General features: G+C 29.9%; 7 non-coding genes across 7 annotated transcripts; all 7 read right to left on the bottom strand.

The window, feature by feature from the left end:
- Positions 1-1,331: 1,331 nt before the first annotated feature.
- TRNAQ-CUG (transfer RNA glutamine (anticodon CUG)) lies at positions 1,332-1,403 on the bottom strand. The gene has a single exon. It is a non-coding gene; the product is annotated as a tRNA-Gln (tRNA).
- An 11,076-nt stretch (positions 1,404-12,479) lies between these two features.
- TRNAQ-CUG (transfer RNA glutamine (anticodon CUG)) lies at positions 12,480-12,551 on the bottom strand. The gene has a single exon. It is a non-coding gene; the product is annotated as a tRNA-Gln (tRNA).
- Positions 12,552-15,183: 2,632 nt separating this feature from the next.
- TRNAQ-CUG (transfer RNA glutamine (anticodon CUG)) lies at positions 15,184-15,255 on the bottom strand. The gene has a single exon. It is a non-coding gene; the product is annotated as a tRNA-Gln (tRNA).
- Positions 15,256-17,070: 1,815 nt separating this feature from the next.
- On the bottom strand, positions 17,071-17,142 carry TRNAQ-CUG (transfer RNA glutamine (anticodon CUG)). Its single transcript has one exon. It is a non-coding gene; the product is annotated as a tRNA-Gln (tRNA).
- A 1,813-nt stretch (positions 17,143-18,955) lies between these two features.
- TRNAQ-CUG (transfer RNA glutamine (anticodon CUG)) lies at positions 18,956-19,027 on the bottom strand. The gene has a single exon. It is a non-coding gene; the product is annotated as a tRNA-Gln (tRNA).
- Positions 19,028-20,843: 1,816 nt separating this feature from the next.
- Positions 20,844-20,915, bottom strand: TRNAQ-CUG (transfer RNA glutamine (anticodon CUG)). The gene has a single exon. It is a non-coding gene; the product is annotated as a tRNA-Gln (tRNA).
- Positions 20,916-22,576: 1,661 nt separating this feature from the next.
- On the bottom strand, positions 22,577-22,648 carry TRNAQ-CUG (transfer RNA glutamine (anticodon CUG)). The gene has a single exon. It is a non-coding gene; the product is annotated as a tRNA-Gln (tRNA).
- Between the last annotated feature and the right edge of the window lie 1,436 nt (positions 22,649-24,084).

Below are 24,084 nucleotides of genomic sequence, written 5' to 3'. Positions count from 1 at the left end.
CTTTTTCACATATCTAATCATCAAAAGAGTGCTCCAAATATAGGAATTTCTTCTGTTTGGTAAGATGTGGGCTCTTCCACACCCACCAAATCATTTTGTATCTGGTACACTATTCCTGGGAGCACCTCCAACGTCAGAATAGTTGCCCATTTGGGCTTAATATATATTTTTTCTGTTTAGTTGGTTTTTTGAGATTCAGTCATTTAATACAATTAGTCTGGTGCAGGGTAAACCAAGTTTTGCCACATCCTGGTTACCAATACACCAAGAAACCACAATCATTAGGGAACATCTAAACATTTTTTTCTAAAAAATGTTAGATTCTTAGAAGACGCATTTTATTGAAGTTATTGTACATATATTAACATCAGTGCTTATTTGGATTACACAGTAAAATTCATATAATTACAAACATTTCTATAACTACCTTTTTTTAGATTTTAGTACATTTTTACAATAATCAGTGATTTAAAAAATGTATTATATGTATAAAAAAGAAACGTTTTTGTCAATCAAAGACTTAAACTGAAGGTACTAAAATGTACCTGGTCCCACTGAGATTTGAACTCAATTTACTGGATTCAGAGTACAGAGTGCTAACCATAACACCATGGAATCTCCCTTCTAATAACACATATAAAACTTTCTCTCAGAGTGTAAGATCTTAATTTCTACAAGATACAGAAATATTCATTCAGAGAGATATGTACTACATTGTATTTACAAATAAAACCATTAGGACCTACCAATTTGTATATACAGATTATTGGTTTCAGAGTCCAGAATTGTTAACAGTACACCATGAAAGCTCGTTCATATGGTGGCATGTAAAAATTTTTTCTCACAGTGTAAGATTCTTTTAGGTTACATTTTATTGGAATTATATTACAGATAAACCTGTCTCTCAGTGTGTATGATTCTTAATTTATGCAATTTATAGATATTTTCTTTCTCAGAGATATGAACTGCATAATACTTACAAAAAAACAATAAGACCTACCAAGATGTAAATACAAATCGTGGATTCAGAGTCCAAAATGGTTACAAATACACCAGGAAACCTCATTCATTAGGGAACATCTAAACATTTTTTTCTAAAATGTTAGATTCTTAGAAGACACATTTTATTGCAATTATTGTACATATATTTACATCAACGCTTATTTGGGTTATATAGTAAAATTCATATAATTACATACATTTCTATAACTACCTTTTTTAGCTTTTCGTACATATTTACAAAAATCATTGATTAAAAAAAATGATTATATGTATGAAAAAGAAGACTTTCTGCCAATCAAGAACTTAAACTGAAGGTACTAAAACAAATCAGGTCCCACCGAGATTTGAACTCGGATTGCTGGATTCAGAGTCCAGAGTGCTAACCATTACACCATGGAACCTCTCTTCTAACACCACATATACAACTTTCTCTTAGAGTGTGAGATCTTATTTTCTACAATTTACAGGAATAATAATCAGAGATATAAGTATTACATTGTATTTACAAAAAAAAGCCATTAGGACCTATCAAATTTTTATTCAGATTATAGGTTTCATAGTCCAGAATTGTTAACAGTACACAATGAAACCTCATTCATATGGTAGCATGTACATTTTTTGTCAGAGTATAAGATTCTTAGTGGATACATTTTATTGGAATTAAATGACAGATAAATCTGTCTCTCAGTGTGTAAGATTCTTAATTTATGCAATTTATAGATATTTTCTTTCTCAGAGATATTAACTGTATTGTACTTACAACAAAACCAATATAACCTACCAAGATGTAAATATAGATCATGGATTCAGAGTCCAACATGTTTACCAATACACCATGAAACCTCATCCATTAGGGAGCATCTAAATATTTTTATAAGAATGTACTCTCAGAGAGATATGAACTGAATGGTATTTTCAAAAAACCAATAGGACCTACCAAGATTTAAATACAGACCACTGTATTCAAAGATCAGAGTTGAGTGGTTACCAATACACCAAGAAACCACAATCATTAGGGAACATCTAAACATTTTTTTCTAAAAAATGTTAGATTCTTAGAAGACGCATTTTATTGAAGTTATTGTACATATATTAACATCAGTGCTTATTTGGATTACACAGTAAAATTCATATAATTACAAACATTTCTATAACTACCTTTTTTTAGATTTTAGTACATTTTTACAATAATCAGTGATTTAAAAAATGTATTATATGTATAAAAAAGAAACGTTTTTGTCAATCAAAGACTTAAACTGAAGGTACTAAAATGCACCTGGTCCCACTGAGATTTGAACTCAATTTACTGGATTCAGAGTACAGAGTGCTAACCATAACACCATGGAATCTCCCTTCTAATAACACATATAAAACTTTCTCTCAGAGTGTAAGATCTTAATTTCTACAAGATACAGAAATATTCATTCAGAGAGATATGTACTACATTGTATTTACAAATAAAACCATTAGGACCTACCAATTTGTATATACAGATTATTGGTTTCAGAGTCCAGAATTGTTAACAGTACACCATGAAAGCTCATTCATATGGTGGCATGTAAAAACATTTCTCACAGTGTAAGATTCTTAGAGGTTACATTTTATTGGAATTATATTACAGATAAACCTGTCTATCAGTGTGTGATTCTTAATTTATGCAATTTATAGATATTTTCTTTCTCAGAGATATGAACTGCATAATACTTACAAAAAAACAATAGGACCTACCAAGATGTAAATACAAATCATGGATTCAAAGTCCAAAATGGTTACAAATACACCAGGAAACCTCATTCATGAGGAAGCATTTAAACAGTTTTTATTAGAATGTACTCTCAGAGAAATATAAACTGAACGGTACTTACAAAAAACCAATAGGACCTACCAAGATTTAAATACAGATCACTGGATTCAAAGATCAGAGTGGTTACCAATACACCAAGAAACTTCATTCATAAGGGAGAACTAAACATTTTTTTCTAAAATGTTAGATTCTTAGAAGACACATTTTATTGCAATTATTGTACATATATTTACATCAACGCTTATTTGGGTTATATAGTAAAATTCATATAATTACATACATTTCTATAACTACCTTTTTTAGCTTTTCGTACATATTTACAAAAATCAGTGATTTAAAAAAATTATTATATGTATGAAAAAGAAGACTTTCTGTCAATCAAGAACTTAAACTGAAGGTACTAAAACACATCAGGTCCCACTGAGATTTGAGCTCAGAACGCTGGATTCAGAGTCCGGAGTGCTAACCATTACACCATGGAACCTCTCTTTTAACACCACATATACAACCTTCTCTTAGAGTGTGAGATCTTATTTTCTACACGTTACAGGAATAATAATCAGAGAGATAAGTATTACATTGTATTTACAAAAAAAGCCATTAGGACCTACCAAATTTTTATACAGATTATAGGTTTCAGAGTCCAGAATTGTTAACAGTACACCATGAAAGCTCATTCATATGGTGGCATGTAAAAAAAAATCTCACAGTGTAAGATTCTTAGAGGTTACATTTTATTGGAATTATATTACAGATAGACCTGTCTCTCAGTGTGTATGATTCTTAATTTATGCAATTTATAGAAATTTTCTTTCTCAGAGATATGAACTGCATAATACTTACAAAAAAACAATAGGACTTAACAAGATGTAAATACAAATCATGGATTCAGAGTCCAAAATGGTTACAAATACACCAGGAAACCTTATTCATGAGGAAGCATTTAAACAGTTTTTACTAGAATGTACACTCAGAGAAATATAAACTGAACGGTACTTACAAAAAACCAATAGGACCTACCAAGATTTAAATACAGATCACTGGATTCAAAGATCAGAGTGGTTACCAATACACCAAGAAACCTCATTCACGAGGGAGAGCTAAACATTTTTTTCTAAAATGTTAGATTCTTAGAAGACACATTTTATTGCAATTATTGTACATATATTTACATCAACGCATATTTGGGTTATATAGTAAAATTCATATAATTACATACATTTCTATAACTACCTTTTTTAGCTTTTGTACATATTTACAAAAATCAGTGATTTAAAACAATTATTATATGTATGAAAAAGAAGACTTTCTGTCAATCAAGAACTTAAACTGAAGGTACTAAAACACATCAGGTCCCACTGAGATTTGAGCTCAGAACGCTGGATTCAGAGTCCGGAGTGCTAACCATTACACCATGGAACCTCTCTTTTAACACCACATATACAACCTTCTCTTAGAGTGTGAGATCTTATTTTCTACACGTTACAGGAATAATAATCAGAGAGATAAGTATTACATTGTATTTACAAAAAAAGCCATTAGGACCTACCAAATTTTTATACAGATTATAGGTTTCAGAGTCAAGAATTGTTAACAGTACACAATGAAACCTCATTCATATGGTAGCATGTACATTTTTGGTCAGAGTATAAGATTCTTAGTGGATACATTTTATTGGAATTAAATGACAGATAAACCTGTCTCTAAGTGTGTAAGATTCTTAATGTATGCAATTTATAGATATTTTCTTTCTCAGAGATATTAACTGTATTGTACTTACAACAAAACCAATATAACCTACCAAGATGTAAATATAGATCATGGATTCAGAGTCCAAAATGGTTACCAATACACCATGAAACCTCATCCATTAGGGAGCATCTAAATATTTTTATAAGAATCTACTCTCAGAGAGATATGAACTGAATGGTACTTACAAAAAACCATTAGGACCTACCAAGATTTAAATACAGATCACTGTATTCAAAGATCAGAGTGGAGTGGTTACCAATACACCAAGAAACCACATTCATTAGGGAACATCTAAACATATTTTTCTAAAATGTTAGATTCTTAGAAGACACATTTTATTGAAGTTATTGTACATATATTAACATCAATGTTTATTTGGATTACACAGTAAAATTCATATAATTACAAACATTTCTATAACTACCTTTTTTTAGATTTTAGTACATATTTACAATAATCAGTGATTTAAAAAAAATGTTTTATATGTTTAAAAAAGAAAAGTTTTTGTCAATCAAGGACTTAAACTGAAGGTACTAAAATGCACCTGGTCCCACCAAGATTTGAACTCAATTTACTGGATTCAGAGTACAGAGTGCTAACCATAACACCATGGAATCTCCCTTCTAATAACACATATAAAACTTTCTCTCAGAGTGTAAGATCTTAATTTCTACAAGATACAGAAATATTCATTTAGAGAGATATGTACTACATTGTATTTACAAATAAAACCATTAGGACCTACCAATTTGTATATACAGATTATTGGTTTCAGAGTCCAGAATTGTTAACAGTACACCATGAAAGCTCATTCATATGGTGGCATGTAAAAAAAATTCTCACAGTGTAAGATTCTTAGAGGTTACATTTTATTGGAATTATATTACAGATAAACCTGTCTCTCACTGTGTATGATTCTTAATTTATGCAATTTATAGAAATTTTCTTTCTCAGAGATATGAACTGCATAATACTTACAAAAAAACAATAGGACTTAACAAGATGTAAATACAAATCATGGATTCAGAGTCCAAAATGGTTACAAATACACCAGGAAACCTCATTCATGAGGAAGCATTTAAACAGTTTTTACTAGAATGTACACTCAGAGAAATATAAACTGAACGGTACTTACAAAAAACCAATAGGACCTACCAAGATTTAAATACAGATCACTGGATTCAAAGATCAGAGTGGTTACCAATACACCAAGAAACCTCATTCACGAGGGAGAGCTAAACATTTTTTTCTAAAATGTTAGATTCTTAGAAGACACATTTTATTGCAATTATTGTACATATATTTACATCAACGCATATTTGGGTTATATAGTAAAATTCATATAATTACATACATTTCTATAACTACCTTTTTTAGCTTTTTGTACATATTTACAAAAATCAGTGATTTAAAACAATTATTATATGTATGAAAAAGAAGACTTTCTGTCAATCAAGAACTTAAACTGAAGGTACTAAAACACATCAGGTCCCACTGAGATTTGAGCTCAGAACGCTGGATTCAGAGTCCGGAGTGCTAACCATTACACCATGGAACCTCTCTTTTAACACCACATATACAACCTTCTCTTAGAGTGTGAGATCTTATTTTCTACACGTTACAGGAATAATAATCAGAGAGATAAGTATTACATTGTATTTACAAAAAAAGCCATTAGGACCTACCAAATTTTTATACAGATTATAGGTTTCAGAGTCCAGAATTGTTAACAGTACACCATGAAAGCTCATTCATATGGTGGCATGTAAAAAAAAATCTCACAGTGTAAGATTCTTAGAGGTTACATTTTATTGGAATTATATTACAGATAGACCTGTCTCTCAGTGTGTATGATTCTTAATTTATGCAATTTATAGAAATTTTCTTTCTCAGAGATATGAACTGCATAATACTTACAAAAAAACAATAGGACTTAACAAGATGTAAATACAAATCATGGATTCAGAGTCCAAAATGGTTACAAATACACCAGGAAACCTTATTCATGAGGAAGCATTTAAACAGTTTTTACTAGAATGTACACTCAGAGAAATATAAACTGAACGGTACTTACAAAAAACCAATAGGACCTACCAAGATTTAAATACAGATCACTGGATTCAAAGATCAGAGTGGTTACCAATACACCAAGAAACCTCATTCACGAGGGAGAGCTAAACATTTTTTTCTAAAATGTTAGATTCTTAGAAGACACATTTTATTGCAATTATTGTACATATATTTACATCAACGCATATTTGGGTTATATAGTAAAATTCATATAATTACATACATTTCTATAACTACCTTTTTTAGCTTTTGTACATATTTACAAAAATCAGTGATTTAAAACAATTATTATATGTATGAAAAAGAAGACTTTCTGTCAATCAAGAACTTAAACTGAAGGTACTAAAACACATCAGGTCCCACTGAGATTTGAGCTCAGAACGCTGGATTCAGAGTCCGGAGTGCTAACCATTACACCATGGAACCTCTCTTTTAACACCACATATACAACCTTCTCTTAGAGTGTGAGATCTTATTTTCTACACGTTACAGGAATAATAATCAGAGAGATAAGTATTACATTGTATTTACAAAAAAAGCCATTAGGACCTACCAAATTTTTATACAGATTATAGGTTTCAGAGTCAAGAATTGTTAACAGTACACAATGAAACCTCATTCATATGGTAGCATGTACATTTTTGGTCAGAGTATAAGATTCTTAGTGGATACATTTTATTGGAATTAAATGACAGATAAACCTGTCTCTAAATGTGTAAGATTCTTAATTTATGCAATTTATAGATATTTTCTTTCTCAGAGATATTAACTGTATTGTACTTACAACAAAACCAATATAACCTACCAAGATGTAAATATAGATCATGGATTCAGAGTCCAAAATGGTTACCAATACACCATGAAACCTCATCCATTAGGGAGCATCTAAATATTTTTATAAGAATCTACTCTCAGAGAGATATGAACTGAATGGTACTTACAAAAAACCATTAGGACCTACCAAGATTTAAATACAGATCACTGTATTCAAAGATCAGAGTGGAGTGGTTACCAATACACCAAGAAACCACATTCATTAGGGAACATCTAAACATATTTTTCTAAAATGTTAGATTCTTAGAAGACACATTTTATTGAAGTTATTGTACATATATTAACATCAATGTTTATTTGGATTACACAGTAAAATTCATATAATTACAAACATTTCTATAACTACCTTTTTTTAGATTTTAGTACATATTTACAATAATCAGTGATTTAAAAAAAAATGTTTTATATGTTTAAAAAAGAAAAGTTTTTGTCAATCAAGGACTTAAACTGAAGGTACTAAAATGCACCTGGTCCCACCAAGATTTGAACTCAATTTACTGGATTCAGAGTACAGAGTGCTAACCATAACACCATGGAATCTCCCTTCTAATAACACATATAAAACTTTCTCTCAGAGTGTAAGATCTTAATTTCTACAAGATACAGAAATATTCATTCAGAGAGATATGTACTACATTGTATTTACAAATAAAACCATTTGGACCTACCAATTTGTATATACAGATTATTGGTTTCAGAGTCCAGAATTGTTAACAGTACACCATGAAAGCTCATTCATATGGTGGCATGTAAAAAAATTTCTCACAGTGTAAGATTCTTAGAGGTTACATTTTATTGGAATTATATTACAGATAAACCTGTCTCTCAGTGTGTATGATTCTTAATTTATGCAATTTATAGATATTTTCTTTCTCAGATATATGAACTGCATAATACTTACAAAAAAACAATAGGACTTAACAAGATGTAAATACAAATCATGGATTCAGAGTCCAAAATGGTTACAAATACACCAGGAAACCTCATTCATGAGGAAGCATTTAAACAGTTTTTATTAGAATGTACTCTCAGAGAAATATAAACTGAACGGTACTTACAAAAAACCAATAGGACCTACCAAGATTTAAATACAGATCACTGGATTCAAAGATCAGAGTGGTTACCAATACACCAAGAAACCTCATTCACGAGGGAGAGCTAAACATTTTTTTTCTTCAATGTTAGATTCTTAGAAGACACAATTTATTGCAATTATTGTACACATCAACGCTTATTTGGGTTATATAGTAAAATTCATATAATTACATACATTTCTATAACTACCTTTTTTAGCTTTTTGTACATATTTACAAAAATCAGTGATTTAAAAAAATTATTATATGTATAAAAAAGAAGACTTTCTGTCAATCAAGAACTTAAACTGAAGGTACTAAAACACATCAGGTCCCACTGAGATTTGAACTTGGAACGTTGGACTCAGAGTCCAGAGTGATAACCATTACACCATGGAACCTCTCTCTTAACACCACATATACAACTTTCTCTTAGAGTGTGAGATCTTATTTTCTACAAGTTACAGGAATAATAATCAGAGAGATAAGTATTACATTGTATTTACAAAAAAAGCCATTAGGACCTGCCAAATGTTTATACAGATTATAGGTTTCAGAGTCCAGAATTGTTAACAGTACACAATGAAACCTCATTCATATGGTAGCATGTACATTTTTTGTCAGAGTATAAGATTCTTAGTGGATACATTTTATTGGAATTAAATGACAGATAAACCTCTCTCAGTGTGTAAGATTCTTAAGTTATGCAATTTATAGATATTTTCTTTCTCAGAGATATGAACTGTATTGTACTTACAAAAAACCAATAGGACCTACCAAGATTTAAATACAGATCACTGTATTCAAAGCTCAGAGTGGAGTGGTTACCAATACACCAAGAAACCACATTCATAAGGGAACATCTAAACATTTTTTTCAAAAATGTTAGATTCTTAGAAGACACATTTTATTGAAGTTATTGTACATATATTAACATCAATGTTTATTTGGATTACACAGTAAAATTCATATAATTACAAACATTTCTATAACTACCTTTTTTTAGATTTTAGTACATATTACAATAATCAGTGATTTAAAAAAAATGTTTTATATGTATAAAAAAGAAAAGTTTTTGTCAATAAAGGACTTAAACTGAAGGTACTAAAATGCACCTGGTCCCACCAATATTTGAACTCAATTTACTGGATTCAGAGTACAGAGTGCTAACCATAACACCATGGAATCTCCCTTCTAATAACACATATAAAACTTTCTCTCAGAGTGTAAGATCTTAATTTCTACAAGATACAGAAATATTCATTCAGAGAGATATGTACTACATTGTATTTACAAATAAAACCATTAGGACCTACCAATTTGTATATACAGATTATTGGTTTCAGAGTCCAGAATTGTTAACAGTATACCATGAAAGCTCATTCATATGGTGTCATGTAAAAAAAATTCTCACAGTGTAAGATTCTTAGAGGTTACATTTTATTGGAATTATATTACAGATAAACCTGTCTCTCAGTGTGTATGATTCTTAATTTATACAATTTATAGATATTTTCTTTCTCAGAGATATGAACTGCATAATACTTACAAAAAAACAATAGGACCTACCAAGATGTAAATACAAATCATGGATTCAGAGTCCAAAATGGTTACAAATACACCAGGAAACCTCATTCATGAGGAAGCATTTAAACAGTTTTTATTAGAATGTACTCTCAGAGAAATATAAACTGAACGGTACTTACAAAAAACCAATAGGACCTACCAAGATTTAAATACAGATCACTGGATTCAAAGATCAGAGTGGTTACCAATACACCAAAAAACCTCATTCACGAGGGAGAGCTAAACATTTTTTTCTAAAATGTTAGATTCTTAGAAGACACATTTTATTGCAATTATTGTACATATATTTACATCAACGCTTATTTGGTTTATATAGTAAAATTCATATAATTACATACATTTCTATAACTACCTTTTTTAGCTTTTTGTACATATTTACAAAAATCAGTGATTTAAAACAATTATTATATGTATGAAAAAGAAGACTTTCTGTCAATCAAGAACTTAAACTGAAGGTACTAAAACACGTCAGGTCCCACTGAGATTTGAAATCGGAATGCTGGATTCAGAGTCCGGAGTGCTAACCATTACACCACGGAACTTCTCTTTTAACACCACATGTACAACTTTCTCTTAGAGTGTGAGATCTTATTTTCTACAAGTTACAGGAAAAATAATCAGAGAGATAAGTATTACATTGTATTTACAAAAAAAGCCATTAGGACCTACCAAATTTTTATACAGATTATAGGTTTCAGAGTCCAGAATTGTTAACAGTACACAATGAAACCTCATTCATATGGTAGCATGTACATTTTTGGTCAGAGTATAAGATTCTTAGTGGATACATTTTATTGGAATTAAATGACAGATAAACCTGTCTCTCAGTGTGTAAGATTCTTAATTTATGCAATTTATAGATATTTTCTTTCTCAGAGATATTAACTGTATTGTACTTACAACAAAACCAATATAACCTACCAAGATGTAAATATAGATCATGGATTCAGAGTCCAAAATGTTTACCAATACACCATGAAACCTCATCCATTAGGGAGCATCTAAATATTTTTATAAGAATCTACTCTCAGAGAGATATGAACTGAATGGTACTTACAAAAAACCAATAGGACCTACCAAGATTTAAATACAGATCACTTTATTCAAAGATCAGAGTGGAGTGGTTACCAATACACCAAGAAACCACATTCATTAGGGAACATCTAAACATTTTTTTCTAAAATGTTAGATTCTTTGAAGACACATTTTATTGAAGTTATTGTACATATATTAACATCAATGCTTATTTGGATTACACAGTAAAATTCATATAATTACAAACATTTCTATAACTACCTTTTTTTAGATTTTAGTACATTTTACAATAATCAGTGATTTAAAATAATGTATTATATGTATAAAAAAGAAAAGTTTTTGTCAATAAACGACTTAAACTGAAGGTACTAAAATGCACCTGGTCCCACTGAGATTTGAACTCAATTTACTGGATTCAGAGTACAGAGTGCTAACCATAACACCATGGAATCTCCCTTCTAATAACACATATAAAACTTTCTCTCAGAGTGTAAGGTCTTAATTTCTACAAGATACAGAAATATTCATTCAGAGAGATATGTACTACATTGTATTTACAAATAAAACCATTAGGACCTACCAATTTGTATATACAGATTATTGGTTTCAGAGTCCAGAATTGTTAACAGTACACCATGAAAGCTCATTCATATGGTGGCATGTAAAACATTTTCTCACAGTGTAAGATTCTTAGAGGTTACATTTTATTGGAATTATATTACAGATAAACCTGTCTCTCAGTGTGTATGATTCTTAATTTATGCAATTTATAGATATTTTCTTTCTCAGAGATATGAACTGCATAATACTTACAAAAAAACAATAGGACCTACCAAGATGTAAATACAAATCATGGATTCAGAGTCCAAAATGGTTACAAATACACCAGGAAACCTCATTCATGAGGAAGCATTTAAACAGTTTTTATTAGAATGTACTCTCAGAGAAATATAAACTGAACGGTACTTACAAAAAACCAATAGGACCTACCAAGATTTAAATACAGATCACTGGATTCAAAGATCAGAGTGGTTACCAATACACCAAGAAACTTCATTCATGAGGGAGAGCTAAACATTTTTTTCTAAAATGTTAGATTCTTATAAGACACATTTTATTGCAATTATTGTACATATATTTACATCAACGCTTATTTGGGTTATATAGTAAAATTCATATAATTACATACATTTCTATAACTACCTTTTTTTAGATTTTAGTACATATTTACAAAAATCAGTGATTTAAAAAAATTATTGTATGTATGAAAAAGAAGACTTTCTGTCAATCAAGAACTTAAACTGAAGGTACTAAAACAAATCAGGTCCCACCGAGATTTGAACTCGGATCACTGGATTCAGAGTCCAGAGTGCTAACCATTACACCATGGAACCTCTCTTCTAACACCACAGAACCTCTCTTCTAACACCACATATACAACTTTCTCTTAGAGTGTGAGATCTTATTTTCTACAAGTTACAGGAATAATAATCAGAGAGATAAGTATTACATTGTATTTACAAAAAAAGCCATTAGGACCTATCACATTTTTATACAGATTATAGGTTTCAGAGTCCAGAATTGTTAACAGTACACAATGAAACCTCATTCATATGGTAGCATGTACATTTTTTGTCAGAGTATAAGATTCTTAGTGGATACATTTTATTGGAATTAAATGACAGATAAATCTGTCTCTCAGTGTGTAAGATTCTTAATTTATGCAATGTATAGATATTCTCTTTCTCAGAGATATTAACTGTATTGTACTTACAACAAAACCAATATAACCTACCAAGATGTAAATATAGATTATGGATTCAGAGTCCAAAATGTTTACCAAAACACCATGAAACCTCATCCATTAGGGAGCATCTAAATATTTTTATAAGAATGTACTCTCAGAGAGATATAAACTGAATGGTACTTACAAAAAACCAATAGGACCTACCAAGATTTAAATACAGATCACTGTATTCAAAGATCAGAGTGGAGTTGTAACCAATACACCAAGAAACCACATTCATTAGGGAACATCTAAACATTTTTTTCTAAAATGTTAGATTCTTAGAAGACACATTTTATTGAAGTTATTGTACATATATTAACATCAATGCTTATTTGGATTACACAGTAAAATTCATATAATTACAAACATTTCTATAACTACCTTTTTTTAGATTATAGTACATATTTACAATAATCAGTGATTTAAAAAATGTATTATATGTATAAAAAAGAAAAGTTTTTGTCAATCAAGGACTTAAATTGAAGGTACTAAAATGCATCTGGTTCCAACGAGATTTGAACTCAATTTACTGGATTCAGAGTACAGAGTGCTAACCATAACACCATGGAATCTCACTTCTAATAACACATATAAAACTTTCTCTTAGAGTGTAAGATCTTAATTTCTACAAGATACAGAAATATTCATTCAGAGAGATATGCACTACATTGTATTTACAAATAAAACCATTAGGACCTACCAATTTGTATATACAGATTATTGGTTTCAGAGTCCAGATTTGTTAACAGTACACCATGAAAGCTCGTTCATATGGTGGCATGTAAAAAAAAATTCTCACAGTGTAAGATTCTTACAGGTTACATTTTATTGGAATTAAATGACAGATAAACCTGTCTCTCAGTGTGTAAGATTCTTAATTTATGCAATTTATAGATATTTTCTTTCTCAGAGATATTAACTGTATTGTACTTACAACAAAACCAATAGAACCTTCCAAGATGTAAATATAGATCATGGATTCAGAGTCCAAAATGTTTACCAATACACCATGAAACCTCATCCATTAGGGAGCATCTAAATATTTTTATAAGAATGTACTCTCAGAGAGATATGAACTGAATGGTACTTACAAAAAACCAATAGGACCTACCAAGATTTAAATACAGATCACTGTATTCAAAGATCAGAGTGGAGTGGTTACCAATACACCAAGAAACCACATTCATTAGGGAACATCTAAACATTTTTTTCTAAAATGTTAGATTCTTAGAAGACACATTTTATTGAAGTTATTATACATATATTAACATCAATGCTTATTTGGATTACACAGTAAAATTCATATAATATCAAACATTTCTATAACTACCTTTTTTTAGATTTTAGTACATTTTTACAATAATTAGTAATTTAAAAAAAAATTATTATATGTATAAAAAAGAAAAGTTTTTGTCAATCAAGGACTTAAACTGAAGGTACTAAAATGCACCTGGTCCCACCGAGATTTTTACTCAATTTACTGGATTCATAGTACAGAGTGCTAACCATAACACCATGGAATCTCCCTTCAAATAACACATATAAAACTTTCTCTCAGAGTGTAAGATCTTAATTTCTACAAGATACAGAAATATTCATTCAGAGAGATATGTACTACATTGTATTTACAAATAAAACCATTAGGACCTACCAAATTTGTATATACAGATTATTGGTTTCAGAGTCCAGAATTGTTAACAGTACACCATGAAAGCTCGTTCATATGGTGGCATGTAAAAATTTTTTCTCACAGTGTAAGATTCTTTTAGGTTACATTTTATTGGAATTATATTACAGATAAACCTGTCTCTCAGTGTGTATGATTCTTAATTTATGCAATTTATAGATATTTTCTTTCTCAGAGATATGAACTGCATAATACTTACAAAAAAACAATAAGACCTACCAAGATGTAAATACAAATCGTGGATTCAGAGTCCAAAATGGTTACAAATACACCAGGAAACCTCATTCATTAGGGAACATCTAAACATTTTTTTCTAAAATGTTAGATTCTTAGAAGACACATTTTATTGCAATTATTGTACATATATTTACATCAACGCTTATTTGGGTTATATAGTAAAATTCATATAATTACATACATTTCTATAACTACCTTTTTTAGCTTTTCGTACATATTTACAAAAATCAGTGATTAAAAAAAATGATTATATGTATGAAAAAGAAGACTTTCTGCCAATCAAGAACTTAAACTGAAGGTACTAAAACAAATCAGGTCCCACCGAGATTCGAACTCAGATTGCTGGATTCAGAGTCCAGAGTGCTAACCATTACACCATGGAACCTCTCTTCTAACACCACATATACAACTTTCTCTTAGAGTGTGAGATCTTATTTTCTACAATTTACAGGAATAATAATCAGAGATATAAGTATTACATTGTATTTACAAAAAAAAGCCATTAGGACCTATCAAATTTTTATACAGATTATAGGTTTCATAGTCCAGAATTGTTAACAGTACACAATGAAACCTCATTCATATGGTAGCATGTACATTTTTTGTCAGAGTATAAGATTCTTAGTGGATACATTTTATTGGAATTAAATGACAGATAAATCTGTCTCTCAGTGTGTAAGATTCTTAATTTATGCAATTTATAGATATTTTCTTTCTCAGAGATATTAACTGTATTGTACTTACAACAAAACCAATATAACCTACCAAGATGTAAATATAGATCATGGATTCAGAGTCCAACATGTTTACCAATACACCATGAAACCTCATCCATTAGGGAGCATCTAAATATTTTTATAAGAATGTACTCTCAGAGAGATATGAACTGAATGGTATTTTCAAAAAACCAATAGGACCTACCAAGATTTAAATACAGACCACTGTATTCAAAGATCAGAGTTGAGTGGTTACCAATACACCAAGAAACCACAATCATTAGGGAACATCTAAACATTTTTTTCTAAAAAATGTTAGATTCTTAGAAGACGCATTTTATTGAAGTTATTGTACATATATTAACATCAGTGCTTATTTGGATTACACAGTAAAATTCATATAATTACAAACATTTCTATAACTACCTTTTTTTAGATTTTAGTACATTTTTACAATAATCAGTGATTTAAAAAATGTATTATATGTATAAAAAAGAAACGTTTTTGTCAATCAAAGACTTAAACTGAAGGTACTAAAATGCACCTGGTCCCACTGAGATTTGAACTCAATTTACTGTATTCAGAGTACAGAGTGCTAACCATAACACCATGGAATCTCCCTTCTAATAACACATATAAAACTTTCTCTCAGAGTGTAAGATCTTAATTTCTACAAGATACAGAAATATTCATTCAGAGAGATATGTACTACATTGTATTTACAAATAAAACCATTAGGACCTACCAATTTGTATATACAGATTATTGGTTTCAGAGTCCAGAATTGTTAACAGTACACCATGAAAGCTCATTCATATGGTGGCATGTAAAAACATTTCTCACAGTGTAAGATTCTTAGAGGTTACATTTTATTGGAATTATATTACAGATAAACCTGTCTCTCAGTGTGTGATTCTTAATTTATGCAATTTATAGATATTTTCTTTCTCAGAGATATGAACTGCATAATACTTACAAAAAAACAATAGGACCTACCAAGATGTAAATACAAATCATGGATTCAAAGTCCAAAATGGTTACAAATACACCAGGAAACCTCATTCATGAGGAAGCATTTAAACAGTTTTTATTAGAATGTACTCTCAGAGAAATATAAACTGAACGGTACTTACAAAAAACCAATAGGACCTACCAAGATTTAAATACAGATCACTGGATTCAAAGATCAGAGTGGTTACCAATACACCAAGAAACTTCATTCATAAGGGAGAACTAAACATTTTTTTCTAAAATGTTAGATTCTTAGAAGACACATTTTATTGCAATTATTGTACATATATTTACATCAACGCTTATTTGGGTTATATAGTAAAATTCATATAATTACATACATTTCTATAACTACCTTTTTTAGCTTTTCGTACATATTTACAAAAATCAGTGATTTAAAAAAATTATTATATGTATGAAAAAGAAGACTTTCTGTCAATCAAGAACTTAAACTGAAGGTACTAAAACACATCAGCTCCCACCGAGATTTGAACTCGGATCACTGGATTCAGAGTCCAGAGTGCTAACCATTACACCATGGAACCTCTCTTCTAACACAACATATACAACTTTCTCTTAGAGTGTGAGATCTTATTTTCTACAAGTTACTGGAATAATAATCAGAGAGATAAGTATTACATTGTATTTACAAAAAAAGCCATTAGGACCTACCAAATTTTTATACAGATTATAGGTTTCAGAGTCAAGAATTGTTAACAGTACACAATGAAACCTCATTCATATGGTAGCATGTACATTTTTGGTCAGAGTATAAGATTCTTAGTGGATACATTTTATTGGAATTAAATGACAGATAAACCTGTCTCTCAGTGTGTAAGATTCTTAATTTATGCAATTTATAGATATTTTCTTTCTCAGAGATATTAACTGTATTGTACTTACAACAAAACCAATAGAACCTTCCAAGATGTAAATATAGATCATGGATTCAGAGTCCAAAATGTTTACCAATACACCATGAAACCTCATCCATTAGGGAGCATCTAAATATTTTTATAAGAATGTACTCTCAGAGAGATATGAACTGAATGGTACTTACAAAAAACCAATAGGACCTACCAAGATTTAAATACAGATCACTGTATTCAAAGATCAGAGTGGAGTGGTTACCAATACACCAAGAAACCACATTCATTAGGGAACATCTAAACATTTTTTTTTTAAATGTTAGATTCTTAGAAGACACATTTTATTGAAGTTATTGTACATATATTAACATCAATGCTTATTTGGATTACACAGTAAAATTCATATAATTACAAACATTTCTATAACTACCTTTTTTTTAGATTTTAGTACATTTTTACAATAATCAGTGATTTAAAAAAAATATTATATTTATAAAAAAGAAAAGTTTTTGTCAATCAAGGACTTAAACTGAAGGTACTAAAATGCACCTGGTCCCACCAAGATTTGAACTCAATTTACTGGATTCAGAGTACAGAGTGCAAACCATAACACCATGGAATCTCCCTTCTAATAACACATATAAAACTTTCTCTCAGAGTGTAAGATCTTTATTTCTACAAGATACAGAAATATTCATTCAGAGAGATATGTACTACATTGTATTTACAAATAAAACCATTAGGACCTACCAATTTGTATATACAGATTATTGGTTTCAGAGTCCAGAATTGTTAACAGTACACCATGAAAGCTCATTCATATGGTGGCATGTAAAAAAATTTCTCACAGTGTAAGATTCTTAGAGGTTACATTTTATTGGAATTATATTACAGATAAACCTGTCTCTCAGTGTGTGATTCTTAATTTATGCAATTTATAGATATTTTCTTTCTCAGAGATATGAACTGCATAATACTTACAAAAAAACAATAGGACCTACCAAGATGTAAATACAAATCATGGATTCAGAGTCCAAAATGGTTACAAATACACCAGGAAACCTCATTCATGAGGAAGCATTTAAACAGTTTTTATTAGAATGTACTCTCAGAGAAATATAAACTGAACGGTACTTACAAAAAACCAATAGGACCTACCAAGATTTAAATACAGATCACTGGATTCAAAGATCAGAGTGGTTACAAATACACCAAGAAACTTCATTCATGAAGGAGAGCTAAACATTTTTTTCTAAAATGTTAGATTCTTAGAAGACACATTTTATTGCAATTATTGTACATATATTTACATCAACGCTTATTTGGGTTATATAGTAAAATTCATATAATTACATACATTTCTATAACTACCTTTTTTAGCTTTTCGTACATATTTACAAAAATCAGTGATTTAAAAAAATTATTATATGTATGAAAAAGAAGACTTTCTGTCAATCAAGAACTTAAACTGAAGGTACTAAAACACATCAGCTCCCACCGAGATTTGAACTCGGATCGCTGGATTCAGAGTCCAGAGTGCTAACCATTACACCATGGAACCTCTCTTCTAACACAACATATACAACTTTCTCTTAGAGTGTGAGATCTTATTTTCTACAAGTTACAGGAATAATAATCAGAGAGATAAGTATTACATTGTATTTACAAAAAAAAGCCATTAGGACCTACCAAATTTTTATACAGATTATAGGTTTCAGAGTCCAGAATTGTTAACAGTACACAATGAAACCTCATTCATATGGTAGCATGTACATTTTTTGTCAGAGTATAAGATTCTTAGTGGATACATTTTATTGGAATTAAATGACAGATAAACCTGTCTCTCAGTGTGTAAGATTCTTAATTTATGCAATTTATAGATATTTTCTTTCTCAGAGATATTAACTGTATTGTACTTACAACAAAACCAATATAACCTACCATGATGTAAATATAGATCATGGATTCAGAGTCCAAAATGTTTACCAATACACCATGAAACCTCATCCATTACTGAGCATCTTAAAATTTTTATAAGAATGTACTCTCAGAGAGATATGAACTGAATGGTACTTACAAAAAACCAATAGGACCTACCAAGATTTAAATACAGATCACTGTATTCAAAGATCAGAGTGGAGTGGTTACCAATACACCAAGAAACCACATTCATTAGGGAACATCTAAACATTTTTTTCTAAAATGTTAGATTCTTAGAAGACACATTTTATTGAAGTTATTGTACATATATTAACATCAATGCTTATTTGGATTACACAGTAAAATTCATATAATTACAAACATTTAAATAACTACCTTTTTTTTAGATTTTAGTACACTTTTACAATAATCAGTGATTTAAAAAAAATGTATTATATGTATAAAAAAGAAAAGTTTTTGTCAATCAAGGACTTAAACTGAAGGTACTAAAATGCACCGGGTCCCACCGAGATTTGAACTCAATTTACTGGATTCAGAGTACAGAGTGCTAACCATAACACCATGGATACTCCCTTCTAATAACACATATAAAACATTCTCTCAAGTGTAAGATCTTAATTTCTACAAGATACAGAAATATTCATTCAGAGAGATATGTACTACATTGTATTTACAAATAAAACCATTAGGACCTACCAATTTGTATATACAGATTAATAGTTTCAGAGTCCAGAATTGTTAACAGTACACCATGAAAGCTCATTCATATGGTGGCATGTAAAACATTTTCTCACAGTGTAAGATTCTTAGAGGTCACATTTTATTGGAATTATATTACAGATAAACTTGTCTGTCAGTGTGTGATTCTTAATTTATGCAATTTATAGATATTTTCTTTCTCAGAGATATGAACTGCATAATACTTACAAAAAAACAATAGGACCTACCAAGATGTAAATACAAATCATGGATTCAGAGTCCAAAATGGTTACAAATACACCAGGAAACCTCATTCATGAGGAAGCATTTAAACAGTTTTTATTAGAATGTACTCTTAGAGAAATATAAACTGAACGGTACTTACAAAAAACCAATAGGACCTACCAAGATTTAAATACAGATCACTGGATTCAAAGATCAGAGTGGTTACCAATACACCAAGAAACTTCATTCATGAGGGAGAGCTAAACATTTTTTTCTAAAATGTTAGATTCTTAGAAGACACATTTTATTGCAATTATTGTACATATATTTACATCAACGCTTATTTGGGTTAAATAGTAAAATTCATATAATTACATACATTTCTATAACTACCTTTTTTTAGCTTTTAGTACATATTTACAAAAATCAGTGATTTAAAAAAATTATTATATGTATGAAAAAGAAGACTTTCTATCAATCAAGAACTTAAACTGAAGGTACTAAAACAAATCAGGTCCCACCGAGATTTGAACTCGGATCGCTTGATTCAGAGTCCAGAGTGCTAACCATTACACCATGGAACCTCTCTTCTAACACCACATATACAACTTTCTCTTAGAATGTGAGATCTTATTTTCTACAAGTTACGGGAATAATAATCAGAGAGATAAATATTGCATTGTATTTACAAAAAAAGCCATTAGGACCTACCAAATTTTTATACATATTATAGGTTTTAGAGTCCAGAATTGTTAACAGTACACAATGAAACCTCATTCATATGGTAGCATGTACATTTTTTGTCAGAGTATAAGATTCTTAGTGGATACATTTTATTGGAATTAAATGACAGATAAACCTATCTCTCAGTGTGTAAGATTCTTAATTTATGCAATTTATAGATATTTTCTTTCTCAGAGATATTAACTGTATTGTACTTACAACAAAACCAATATAACCTACCAAGATGTAAATATAGATCATGGATTCAGAGTCCAAAATGTTTACCAATACACCATGAAACCTCATCCATTAGGGAGCATCTAAATATTTTTATAAGAATGTACTCTCAGAGAGATATGAACTGAATGGTACTTACAAAAAACCAATAGGACCTACCAAGATTTAAATACAGATCACTGTATTCAAAGATCAGAGTGGAGTGGTTACCAATACACCAAGAAACCACATTCATTAGGGAACATCTAAACATTTTTTTCTAAAATGTTAGATTCTTAGAAGACACATTTTATTGAAGTTATTATACATATATTAACATCAATGCTTATTTGGATTACACAGTAAAATTCATATAATATCAAACATTTCTATAACTACCTTTTTTTAGATTTTAGTACATTTTTACAATAATTAGTAATTTAAAAAAAAATTATTATATGTATAAAAAAGAAAAGTTTTTGTCAATCAAGGACTTAAACTGAAGGTACTAAAATGCACCTGGTCCCACCGAGATTTTTACTCAATTTACTGGATTCATAGTACAGAGTGCTAACCATAACACCATGGAATCTCCCTTCAAATAACACATATAAAACTTTCTCTCAGAGTGTAAGATCTTAATTTCTACAAGATACAGAAATATTCAATCAGAGAGATATGTACTACATTGTATTTACAAATAAAACCATTAGGACCTACCAAATTTGTATATACAGATTATTGGTTTCATAGTCCAGAATTGTTAACAGTACACCATGAAAGCTCGTTCATATGGTGGCATGTAAAAAATTTTTCTCACAGTGTAAGATTCTTTTAGGTTACATTTTATTGGAATTATATTACAGATAAACCTGTCTCTCAGTGTGTATGATTCTTAATTTATGCAATTTATAGATATTTTCTTTCTCAGAGATATGAACTGCATAATACTTACAAAAAAACAATAAGACCTACCAAGATGTAAATACAAATCGTGGATTCAGAGTCCAAAATGGTTACAAATACACCAGGAAACCTCATTCATTAGGGAACATCTTAACATTTTTTTCTAAAATGTTAGATTCTTAGAAGACACATTTTATTGCAATTATTGTACATATATTTACATCAACGCTTATTTGGGTTATATAGTAAAATTCATATAATTACATACATTTCTATAACTACCTTTTTTAGCTTTTCGTACATATTTACAAAAATCAGTGATTTAAAAAAATTATTATATGTATGAAAAAGAAGACTTTCTGTCAATCAAGAACTTAAACTGAAGGTACTAAAACACATCAGCTCCCACCGAGATTTGAACTCGGATCGCTGGATTCAGAGTCCAGAGTGCTAACCATTACACCATGGAACCTCTCTTCTAACACAACATATACAACTTTCTCTTAGAGTGTGAGATCTTATTTTCTACAAGTTACAGGAATAATAATCAGAGAGATAAGTATTACATTGTATTTACAAAAAAAAGCCATTAGGACCTACCAAATTTTTATACAGATTATAGGTTTCAGAGTCCAGAATTGTTAACAGTACACAATGAAACCTCATTCATATGGTAGCATGTACATTTTTTGTCAGAGTATAAGATTCTTAGTGGATACATTTTATTGGAATTAAATGACAGATAAACCTGTCTCTCAGTGTGTAAGATTCTTAATTTATGCAATTTATAGATATTTTCTTTCTCAGAGATATTAACTGTATTGTACTTACAACAAAACCAATATAACCTACCATGATGTAAATATAGATCATGGATTCAGAGTCCAAAATGTTTACCAATACACCATGAAACCTCATCCATTACTGAGCATCTTAAAATTTTTATAAGAATGTACTCTCAGAGAGATATGAACTGAATGGTACTTACAAAAAACCAATAGGACCTACCAAGATTTAAATACAGATCACTGTATTCAAAGATCAGAGTGGAGTGGTTACCAATACACCAAGAAACCACATTCATTAGGGAACATCTAAACATTTTTTTCTAAAATGTTAGATTCTTAGAAGACACATTTTATTGAAGTTATTGTACATATATTAACATCAATGCTTATTTGGATTACACAGTAAAATTCATATAATTACAAACATTTCTATAACTACCTTTTTTTTAGATTTTAGTACACTTTTACAATAATCAGTGATTTAAAAAAAATGTATTATATGTATAAAAAAGAAAAGTTTTTGTCAATCAAGGACTTAAACTGAAGGTACTAAAATGCACCGGGTCCCACCGAGATTTGAACTCAATTTACTGGATTCAGAGTACAGAGTGCTAACCATAACACCATGGATACTCCCTTCTAATAACACATATAAAACTTTCTCTCAAGTGTAAGATCTTAATTTCTACAAGATACAGAAATATTCATTCAGAGAGATATGTACTACATTGTATTTACAAATAAAACCATTAGGACCTACCAATTTGTATATACAGATTAATAGTTTCAGAGTCCAGAATTGTTAACAGTACACCATGAAAGCTCATTCATATGGTGGCATGTAAAACATTTTCTCACAGTGTAAGATTCTTAGAGGTCACATTTTATTGGAATTATATTACAGATAAACTTGTCTGTCAGTGTGTGATTCTTAATTTATGCAATTTATAGATATTTTCTTTCTCAGAGATATGAACTGCATAATACTTACAAAAAAACAATAGGACCTACCAAGATGTAAATACAAATCATGGATTCAGAGTCCAAAATGGTTACAAATACACCAGGAAACCTCATTCATGAGGAAGCATTTAAACAGTTTTTATTAGAATGTACTCTT

The sequence above is a fragment of the Pseudophryne corroboree genome, chromosome 11, assembly GCF_028390025.1.
Source record: "Pseudophryne corroboree isolate aPseCor3 chromosome 11, aPseCor3.hap2, whole genome shotgun sequence".
Lineage (NCBI taxonomy): Eukaryota > Metazoa > Chordata > Amphibia > Anura > Myobatrachidae > Pseudophryne > Pseudophryne corroboree.
The sequence above is the reverse complement of the archived record's forward strand: the minus strand, read 5'-3'. Positions and strand labels throughout refer to the sequence as shown.